The following is a 10910-nucleotide window of genomic DNA, read 5'->3' on the forward strand; positions in this document are numbered from 1 at the left end:
TGCATCTATGCGTCTGTTTCTAATTTATTTGTTCATTTATTTTGTTCTTTAGATTACACATATAAGTGAAATCATATGGCATTTGTCTTTCTCAGTCTGACTTACTCCACTCAACACAATACCCTCTAGGTCTCTCCATGTTGTTGCAGATGGCAAGATTTCATCTTTTAAAAAAAAATTTTTAATGGCTGAGTAATATTTCATTGTATATATATATATATATATACCACCTTTTCTTTATTCATTCATGTATGGATGAGCACTCACGTTGTCCCCGTATCTTGACTATTGTAAATGATGCTGCAATGAACTTATAGAAGCACATGTCCCTTCAAAGAAGTATTTTGGGTTTCTTTAGATAAATACCCAGAAGTGAGATGACTGGGTTTTTCTTTGACTCTTGTTATAGCCTTTGTTTTAAAGTCTCTTTTGTCTAGTATAAGTATTGCTACCCCAGTTTTTCATTTGTTTTTATTTTCATGAAATATCTTTTTCCACCCCTTTACTTTCAGACCGTATGTGTCTTTCAATCTGAAGTGAGTATCTTGTAGGCAGCATATGTAAATGTCTTGTTTTCTTATCCATTCAGCCACCCCTCTAATATTTCTTTTAATATCGATTTAGTGTTGATAAACTCCTTTAGTTTTTTAGTTGATAAACTCCTTTAGTGTTGATAAACTCCTTGTCTGGGAAGCTCTTTATCTGTCCTTTGATTCTAAATAATAAATTTGCTGGGTAGAGGAATCTTGGTTGTAGATCCTTGCTTTTCATCACTTTGAATATTTATTTCCAATCCTTCTGGCCTGCAATGTTTCCATTGAGAAACCAGCTGACAGTCTTGTGGGAGCTCCCTTGTAGATAACTAATTGCTTTTCTCTTGCTGCTTTTAAGATTCTATCTTTTTTCCCTTTACTTTGGCATTTTAATTATGATGTGTCTTGGTGTGGGCCTATTGAAATTCATCTTGTTTGGAACTCTCTGCACTTCCTGGCATTATATGTCTGTTTCCTTCACCAGGTTAGAGACTTTTTCTGTTTTTATTTCTTTAAATAGGTTTTCAATTCCTTGCTTTCTCTCTTCTCCTTCTGGTACCCCTATGATGCAAATGTTGGTATGCTTGAGGGTCCTTAAAATATCTTCATTTTTCTGGGCTTTTGTTTTTGTTTTTGTTTTTTGCTGTTATGATTGGTTATTTTCTGCTACCTTATCTTTTAAATAACTGATTTAATTCTATGCCTCATGTACTCTGTTGATTCCCTTTATGTATTCTTCATTCTAGCTATTATATTTTTCATTTCTGACTGGTTCTTTTTATGCCTTTTATCTCTTTATTAAAATTTTCACTGAGTTCCTCTATTCTTCTAAGTTCATTGAGCATCTTTTTAACCAGTGTTTTGAACTCTGCATCTGGTAGAGTTACTGTCTCCATTTCGTTGAATTCCTTTCCTGGAACTTTGCTCTGTTCTTTCTTCTAGGACATGTTTATTTGTCTCCCCATTTCGGCTGCCTCCCTGTGTTTGTTTCTATGTGTTAGGTAGGGCTCCTAAGTCTTCTGGACTTAGTAGAGTGGCTTTATGTAGTAGGTGTCCTGTGAGGCCCAGTGGCATAGTCTCCCTGGTCACCTGGCTCAGTTCTCCAGGTATATCCTTGTGTGAATTGTGTGTGCCCTTTTGTTGTAGTCGAGCCTCGATTGCTGTTTGTATATCAACTGGAGGAACTGACGTTCAGGCTGATTGGTTGGGAAGATTGACATGTGAGGGGCTGATGGAATAGGATTCACGTTAGCAAGGCTTTGGTTCCTGCCTGATCTGCCCTTCAGGTGAGTTGTCCTTGGATGCAGCCCTGGGTGGTGCTCAAGCTCTGGTCAAACCCTGTTGCTAGACATATTGGCTCTGGGGCTTCTTGGGAAGGGACCTACAGTGGGCCATGTTCCACCTGTAGCCTGTGCACTGCCCAGGACCACCTGGCAAGTGACTCTTTCTTTGTCTTTTTTCATGGTTAAATTTAAAATGTCGCAGATGTTAAAATTCTTCTGAAACATTTGACTAATTGCTTGGATTTGGAATATTTTCTTTTTCACTTTTGTCTCTGAAGTTTTAAAAAATAGCTATTTTTTAAGAGAATGCTCTAGAAGACTTCAAGCAACACTGTCAGGTAATATTTATTCATTTGAAGTTGTACCCTCTCTTTCAGTCTTTAGGACTCTCAAAAAAGTTAAACATTTATCCTTCCAATTTGATATGCTTTAGCAAGTGCTAAGATGTTTTTGCCTTGAATTTTGAGTTTTTAATGAAGCTGAAATTAAAACTTCTATCTTGACCCAACTACAAAGGCTCTTCCTTTATGTAACGGCCTTCACCTACATGAGAATCGAGCTTGTTTGCCAGCCACTCGCCACAGAAAATGGAACTCCCTAAATCTCAGTGAGACAATGTTTGCCTTTTGCTCTTCTTAAGGAAGACGGTGAAAGATTTAGACACAAAGAAAACAAATTGTTGAAATCTGGGCTCTATTCTTCCCCAGAATGTGCTTGCTCCAAAGTAGGTCAACTCTATTGCTATAAATCTTAACAATTCTTAATTCTTTCACTGGCTACATTTGAGGGCTTGTAGGGAGGGGAACTCATCCAATTAATTAAAGAAAAACCACGGAAGAAAGAGAAAGTCTCCTGAAGTACTGATGACCCCCATCTCCAACCTCAATGAGTTCATCAACATGAAAATTATTAAAAAATTACTGCTGGTGAAGCAATTACTATACAATGGATGCTTCAGTAGCTGCCATGGGTGATCGCAAACATTCAGTCTCCCTCGTGGTGTCTGAGAAGGAGGCCGACACAGCTCCAGAGAGAGGCCACGACTGAGCTCTAGGAAGAGGAACCTGGAATGAAGCTCACCACTCTGAGCCTGACATTCCTTCCCAGAAAGCCCAGAGAGGGGCTTTTTCAAACTGAGGATTCAGCAGAAACTTGCTAGAAGGCATAGAATTCGATGTAGATATATGTGAGTGATATGAATATACTGAAAGTTTTCATCATCTCTGTGTGCATATTTTTCCTGAATTTAATTTTTTTCTTTTCTTTGGCCTCTAACTTATACTGCTACTTTAACCACAGAGCAGTACAGTTGTTCCCAAGAGCAATCTGGCCAGAAAACAAATAGTACAATTTTGCCACTTAATAAAAATGTTTCCAGTTAAAAAATTTTTTAATGATGTATTTGTGACTTCAAAAACTTTTAAACTACTTTTCTAAATCATCACAGGCCAGCAAAATCCAAAGGGTTTTAAGGGATTTTAAAAGGATCTCTAGCTTATTCTCTCCCCACATCGGAGCCTGTAAGAAATTATTCTAGAAAAATGACTTTATTAAGCTATCCCAGAAAAAAAATTTTTTCCAGTGTTCTCCAATTAACCAATCTAGGACAACACAGCTACCAACAAATAGTTTTTCCTCTATATCTAAAAGATAGAGGTCTTTTAGTCTTCTCTGGGAAGGGGTAATGTTCTTGTATTATTATATTTATGTCTCTAAAGTTACTTTTTTAACAGTATTCATCAGCTATTGCCAAAAATATGCTGCCTAAAAATACCATTCCTAAACAACTCCAAAACTCAGTGGCATAACAAAAGTATTTATTTTCTGCTCATGCATTTGTAGTTTGTTAGAGATTTGACTAATCTAGGCTGACCTTGCCCAGGTTGATATCAGGCTGTGGTGGGCCAGGACTAGGACTACTCCATCTATCTCTCCTTCTCCGCAGATTGACAGTGTCTCGAGCCATGGACCTCCCGTGGGGAAAAGCCAGAGCACGAAGAACAAGCCCAACTCTACTGCTCACTTCCCATCCACTGACTGACATTCCTTTGGCCAAAGCAAATCACAGGACCAAAACCAACATCAGTGGAGCCAAAAAATAAACTCTACCTCTCCCAATAGGAGCAGCAAACTCCTAGGATGAAGGGTGTGGACTGGAGGACAAGTGGGAAAAATATGACCTATCATCCAGATCTTTTCCATTTTAAATTAAAGCTGTAACCAATAACCGTTGTAGGAGCCATGGAAGATCCCATAGAAAATCTGAGAAATCTTCTGGATTTAAATGTTGGCTTTTCCACTTACTGACTGGGTAAACTTGGGGAGATTGTTCAACTTTTCCAGGCTCCAGTTCCTGAATCTGTAAAATAGGACAGCACATTTACTTTATATGACTGTTGGATGACTAAATTTAGTTCTTCTACTTTGTCAATGTAAGCTTTCATAGCATCTTCCTTGGAAGTCCCTTTGAGCTCATTCCAGGCATCCCACTTGACCTTGCATTTATGGTCAGCATCGCTGTCTGTATTTATGTCACCCATAGTCAATATTTTGTAGTAGCTACAAATGAACAGCACCTCATCATCTGTTGCCTTGATCTTTTTATTTTTTTATTTTTTTTTATCCCATCTACCTCCCCCTTCCCCTGCTTTGATCTTCAGGTGCCTAACATCCTCAGCAGCTTTGTCAAACTCAGCCCTAGACATGCCAATAGGTTTGCAAGGATTCCAGGCAGCCTGTGGAGGCGGCGAGGAGCAGGAAGCAGTATAAAGCTTAGCATAATGCAAGGCCCGTAGTAAAATGAGCTCAATAAATAGTTGCTGTTAATATTGAGTTATTCATTCAACAGACATTTTTAGAGAATTTGCTACATGCCAGGCATTTTGTTAGGCCATGGTGATTTAAAGATAAATGATATAGTTCCTGAAAATGATGAGTATTCACTGTGCTTGAAACAAGTAACAGTCACTAGGGGTTTGTGGGAAAGGGACACCTTACCCAGCCTAAGCATCAGGAAAGTCTCCTGACAAAGAAGATACTTACATAGAATCTTAGAAAATAAATGGGAATTTGCTATATAGATGGAGAAGGGAGTACAGTGTGGCCTTCCAGACTGAGGAATAACCAGAAAGAATCTGATGTGCTCAGAGGACTGAATCATTTTTTAATAGGTATGCATGGATGAGGGAGAGAAACTGGAATGTGACTGGAACAAGGGGCAAGTGCAATTATTAGGTGTTTGCCTAACTGAAAAGTTAGATTGTATCCTAAAGTCCATTAACTCTCCAATAGTGATCAGATTGGAAACATTCATTAAATGACATCTTTTCCAATTTGCATTAACGTTACATGGTCTCATTTAAACATCCGTGACCTGGTACAGAGAGAGGTCTGGAGTCTGCTGGAAGAGATATCTTTAGCCACTGTTCTTGGGAGGACAGAACTTTGGCATCACCTTCAATCCCTTGCAAAGCAGCAAGGATTTAATGAAGCGTCCTTCTGTGCCCAGGACTCTACTTGGCACTTGAGATGAAGAGTTAGATTGGAGTGAAAAATATGAACAGACAGGAGCTTTGGCTTCTAGAGGTTTCAAACCTAAGGGTTGGGTTCCAGCCAAAGAGAACCCAAAGAGTGTTCCATAGAATTGCTGTAGCTATAACATGTGCCTCATTCTTCCACCCCCCCAAACTGCTTCATCTCAGGCCATACCCATTTTGGGGTTAAGCTTCCTATTCAGTAAGTGAGGATCACCTCCACTGAGCAGAACTGGCAAGAAATGTTTTTCTGGGTTGCATCAGTGTGGCCCTTCCTCTCCTCTTCTCACTGCTCACTGTCTTCTTGAGGAAAGAAGATGGATCAGCTGGAGGAGGGTTGAGAAATGAAGTGAGGCTTGGACTCATTTTGTGTTGCCTTTCCTTTGAGAGAGAAATAAACAGCTTGTGAAGCTCAATTCTCTACCTCCTGAGCATTAAAGATAGGGATTTTAAAAAGCCGAATCTAGGAATGAATTAGTAATGAGTTTCTGCTGAATTTTTAAAAGTTGTACTTGTCACACTATTCAGTGGTCATTAAGCCTTTCTGATGAATCCACAAGGTTTAGTTTTGTAATTTGCAAGAAATTTAGAGCTTAGTATTGTGTGCTAGTGAATCCCTCAGGCCAAGGCTGTTCTTTCTAACAGTGGATGAGCACCTCCCCCTCTAAATGCTCCAGTTCCTGGGGACCCCTCATGCTGCAGCATGCTCTTTCTGGATTCCATCTCTCTAGATCCTTCTAACCTTTAGGCCAAAGCCTACTCTGCTTCTGCCACCTGAGTTCATGCAGTTCTTTCTTACCAACTCCAGCACTTAATACCTGGACCTCTATGCAAATGCTTCTATTATCTCCTCTTACGAGTTTTGGGGACCACTTTATTTCATCTCTCCCTAAGACACTGGGAGCCCAAGATCAGAGATTCCCTCCCAGACCCCCTTGCTGCCCCAGCTAAGAGCCAGTGGATGGGATTCAGCCTCTTTTGTGAACGATGCCAATGGAGCTGACCCCTCCGGGAAGGCTTTGAAGGTGGACTCTGGCTTGACCTGGGCCAAGCAGGATCTGATTCTCTAGTTTTATTTATTTCCTGTTGCCACTGTAACAACTCACAACAAACTCGGTGGTTGAAAACAGCCCAAATAAATTATTTTACAGTTCTATAGATCAGAAGATTTTAGCGGATCTCATTGGGCTAGGGTCAAGGTGTCAGCAAGCCTGCGTTTTTTGCTGGAGGTTTTAGGGAGAATCCTTCTCCTTGCCTTTTCCAGCTTCCAGGTGCTGCCTGCAGCCCTTGGCTGGTAGACTCTTCCTCCATCTTTAAAGGCAGCCCTGGTTGGTTAAGCCCTTCTCACTCTGCATCACCCTGAGACTGTGCTGCCTCCGTCTTCCCCATTTAAGGGCACTGTGATTACACTGGACCACCTGGGATAACCCAGGACCATCTCCTTTTCTTCATGTCAGCTGATCAACAACCTTGATAACATCTGCTCCCTTAATCCCCCCTTGCCATGTAACTCGCCATCGTCATAGATTCCCGGGATTAGGACAGGGACATATTCAGGGGACCATGATTGTGCCAACCACACGAATCAACATGAGGATGTACAAGACAAACATTCCCAAGCTTGCTTAGTGGAGTACACATAACCAGAGATAGCCACTGGGTAGGGTGCTTCCAAGTAGGAAAAGCAGAGGAAATAGTGTGAAGCAGCGTTTCATTTCCCCAATTCAACTTCTTTTATCCTCTCAGTGTTTCAAGTTGCCAGAGAGCGGGGGCCTTTCCCTTTGTTTATGGATGTTGCTCTGACACGTTAATGACAGAGAACTTCTCTAGACTTGAAAGAGTGGGAAGGACAGATGAGATGGAAGATAAAGCCTGCCTTTCTCCCATCTGCCACAGGCCTGTCAGAGCTGTCATTTAACCTTGTTCTGTGGGGGTTTCCCTGCTATATTCCACGAGGATAAGGCCATCTGCTCCCTTATCTGTAATTAGGTGCACACTTGTGCTTCTGCTGCTGTTGCACTATGTTATTATGTTTGGGGTTTTTTTAAATATGATATGTGGCTCTCTTATTTGAATCAAGACTCCCTCAGACAATGGTACTTGTTTTCAGTTTGATTTTTGCCCTCTGCTGCACCAGAGCCAGAGAGAGGGCACTGTGCTTAGTAGCCGCTCAGGTGGGTATGGAGTCAGCTGTTTAAGAAATCTCTAGGGATATGTGGAGTCCTTGAGTGACAGTGAGGCTTCTTACCTCTTGGGAAGGATGAGTTGCAATAAATAGGAAATCATCTGTCATCAATTATCAATCGCGAAAGCTGCTTGGCTTTTTAAATAAGGACAATAAAGAAGGGTTGCTGGTCATCTGGAGAAGGAGAGAGACTAGAAGGGGAAAAGAAGTCGTAAGGTGAGTGTTGATAATTCTCATCATTTTGTCCTCAAAGAGGAAAATGCTGGTGGTGGGAGCCAAGCAAGAGGAACGGGGAGGTTTTAACTTTAGGGGCAGAGATGAAGAAGTCACTGCGGGTGTCGCAGACGTGCACTTGGTTTATTGATGAGAGAATGAACAGGTGAAAAATAAACAGCAACTCCATTTGCCAACTTTATTTTGTGTCATATGCTCTTGTTAAGATTTTTTACACCACAGTACTAACGACTAGCACATTGATAAATTACCTGGTGGAAAAAAAAAAACATTGAGAGGGCTTTCCTTTTAGAGAATGTGCTCGGAAAAAGCAGCTGCTCCCCTGAGCACTAGTCTCAGCCTCATCTTTACTTCTGAGAACTGGAGGCCAGCGGGGAGTCAGACCATGTGGCCTAGTGAGGCTCCAGATGAACATCCTCTTGCAGTGCCAGGAGCCACACATCCTGCAAAGACGGGCATCTTGTCTGGACACATCTGGGTAGGAGAGCTGACATAGGAGCTGCCCCTAGTCCCCTGCCAAGATCCTGCAGCCCTGCCACTTTTTGGTGGAAAAGCAAAGGAAACCCAAACTGGGTATTCGGAATACATCATTAGACTTTAGCAAAAGCAGACACTGGGGGCGGTCATAGTTTCTATCAGTGAAATCGTTTATTTTTTAATAAGTAACATAGTCACATGCTGTAAAATTTAAAAGGAAAACAAAGGGTACACAGTGAAAAGTTTTTTTCCCTACCCCTGACTCTAGGCTCCTATTTACTTCCCTGGAAACAACTAATGTAATTGATTTCATCCAGATCCTACCAGAAATACTTAGTGCATTTATAAGCAATCACGAATAAGTATTCTCTCCCCTCCCTTTTTAAATTGTATTTTAAGATTTAAAATTTTTTTAATAGACTTTATTTTTAGAACAGTTTTAGTCTCACAGCAAACTTGAGATGTTAATAAAGGAGGAGGCTATGGGACATGCCCTGTCCCCTTCATGCATAGCCTCCTCCTTTATTAACATCCCCCAACAGAGTGGTACATTTATTACTTGACGAAACTACATTGCTACATTGTGATCAACTCAAAGACAGATGTCTAATGACATGTACCCATTTTTATAGTGCAGAGTAGTTTCACTGCCCTAAAATCCCCTGTGCTCCCCCTACTCATCACTCTCTTCCCGACTGACTCCCGGACAACCACTGATCTTTTAACTGCCTCCATAGTTTTGCTTTTTCGGAATGTCACATAGGGAATCATATAGTATATAGCCTTTCAAACTGGCTTCCTTCACTTAGTAATACGCATTTAAGTTTTCTCCGTGCCTTATCGTAGTTTGACAGCTCAGTTCTTTTTAGTGCTGAATAATATTCCATTGTCGGTAGGTGAATGAATAAATAAATTAGTTGCTCTCAAGTTTTGGCAATTGTGAATAAAGCTGCTACAAACATCCATGTGAAGGTTCTTGTGTGAACATGCAGTTTTAGCTCATTTGGGTACATACAGAGGAGCAAAATCACTGGACTGAGTGATATCACCTCCCTTTTTACCCAAACAATAGCATTCTGTACCCAATATTCTGCCTCTTGCTTTTTTCATCTATATTTTGGAGATGACTCCATATCAGTTCCAATGAATTCTAATTGGAAGCTTTTTTAAATGTATGGAAAGGATCATGCATCTGAGCCTATGACAACCAAGACACTTTTTCCTTCAGTGGCCTTCTTATGAGACCTCACCATGGAAGATGAAAACTCCTGTAGAGGAAAAAAACATGGCATAAGTAGTTCATCAACCTTACACAATTGGGGTAGTTTACTTTCTGAAAGCAGAGACACCATCACAGGGCACACAGATAGTCACTGGATCTGGTAACAAGAACCAAGGATCTGAAGTCAGAAGCTGGTTCACACTCTGGCTCCCCCTCTTATCACTGTGGCCTTACGCCAGTCATTCATGGCTCAGGATTCCCGGTTTCCTGATCTATAAGATAAAGTCAATAAAAATGGTTAGCTCGCAGGTTTTTTGAAAGAAACAAATGAGATAATGAGTGAGAGAGGGCTTTGTAAATGGTTTTTTTTTTTTTTTTAGTTTAATGTGTCTTTTTTAATTAAAATTATCGAGATGACATTGGTTAATAAAATCGTATAGGTTTCAGGTGTACAATTCACAATAATATGTCATATGTGTATTGCATTGTATGTTCAAAGTTAAATATCCTTTTGTCAACGTCTATTTGACCCCCTTTACTTTTATCTATCCCCTACTCCCGCCTTCCCTCTGATAACCACTAATCCACTGTCTGTGTCTATGAGTCTTGTAAAATGTTAAGTGCTAGATGGCTGCATTCATTCTCTCAGCAATACTTGCCAAATGCCTTCTGTGCATCACGTAGAGTTCCAAGAACTGAGATACTGGGTGGGAAGATGACACATTTCCTCACACCAATGGAACTTATGTTCTTACGGTATGGGGAGAATGAAACAAGCAATCAAAAGATTTGGTGATGTAGTGTTATGAAGGACATAAAACATGGAGACATGATAGTAAGTGGTTGGATGGGGTGCCCAAGGGAGATGGGAGGTCAGAAAAGTGGCTTGCTCAAGGGCTCCCCACTCATGCAACGAAGGAAGGGTGTCAAGGCTATGTATAAAGTCTCTGTCAGGAGAATGCCGGGTAGAGGGACAGGTTTTTTTCTCTGTTTTCGAACGGCAAGTCCTCCCTCCAGTGCTTTCTCTGCCATGAGGCACATCTGGGCTGATGGCACCAAGCAGGGCAGCAGAGGCTGTGGGCCTGTGTAACATGACTCTCATCTGTGCACAGATCTGGAACAGACCGGGGGAGAGTCCATCCAGCCACTGCTTTCATTTCGTTCTGCTTCTGCAGCTGAGCCAAGCTGCTTGTTTGTTTGTTTGTTCAGATTATAGAATTTTTTTTTTTTTTTGCTGACACTACAAAGCAGTGTATTTGTGTATATGTGTGTGTTAGGTGGTGTGCATTTAAAATGGAGGGAACCAACTTTTATATAAATGTATAAACTTATATGACTATTTCTAAGCTCTTGCTGCACTTCTAAATACAATGAGAGCAAAACAGCTTTTCAGATTCATCCTCCATTCAAAAGAAAAACTGGAGTAGCCCCAGGGAAGGGAAG

At 40.9% G+C, this 10910-nt stretch overlaps 1 pseudogene; it reads right to left on the reverse strand.

Annotated features, from left to right (window-relative positions):
• Nucleotides 1–4146: 4146 nt before the first annotated feature.
• On the reverse strand, nt 4147–4521 carry LOC102884269 (annotated as a pseudogene).
• Between the last annotated feature and the right edge of the window lie 6389 nt (nt 4522–10910).

This window comes from Pteropus alecto, unplaced genomic scaffold, assembly GCF_000325575.1.
Source record: "Pteropus alecto unplaced genomic scaffold, ASM32557v1 scaffold3, whole genome shotgun sequence".
Classification (NCBI taxonomy): domain Eukaryota; kingdom Metazoa; phylum Chordata; class Mammalia; order Chiroptera; family Pteropodidae; genus Pteropus; species Pteropus alecto.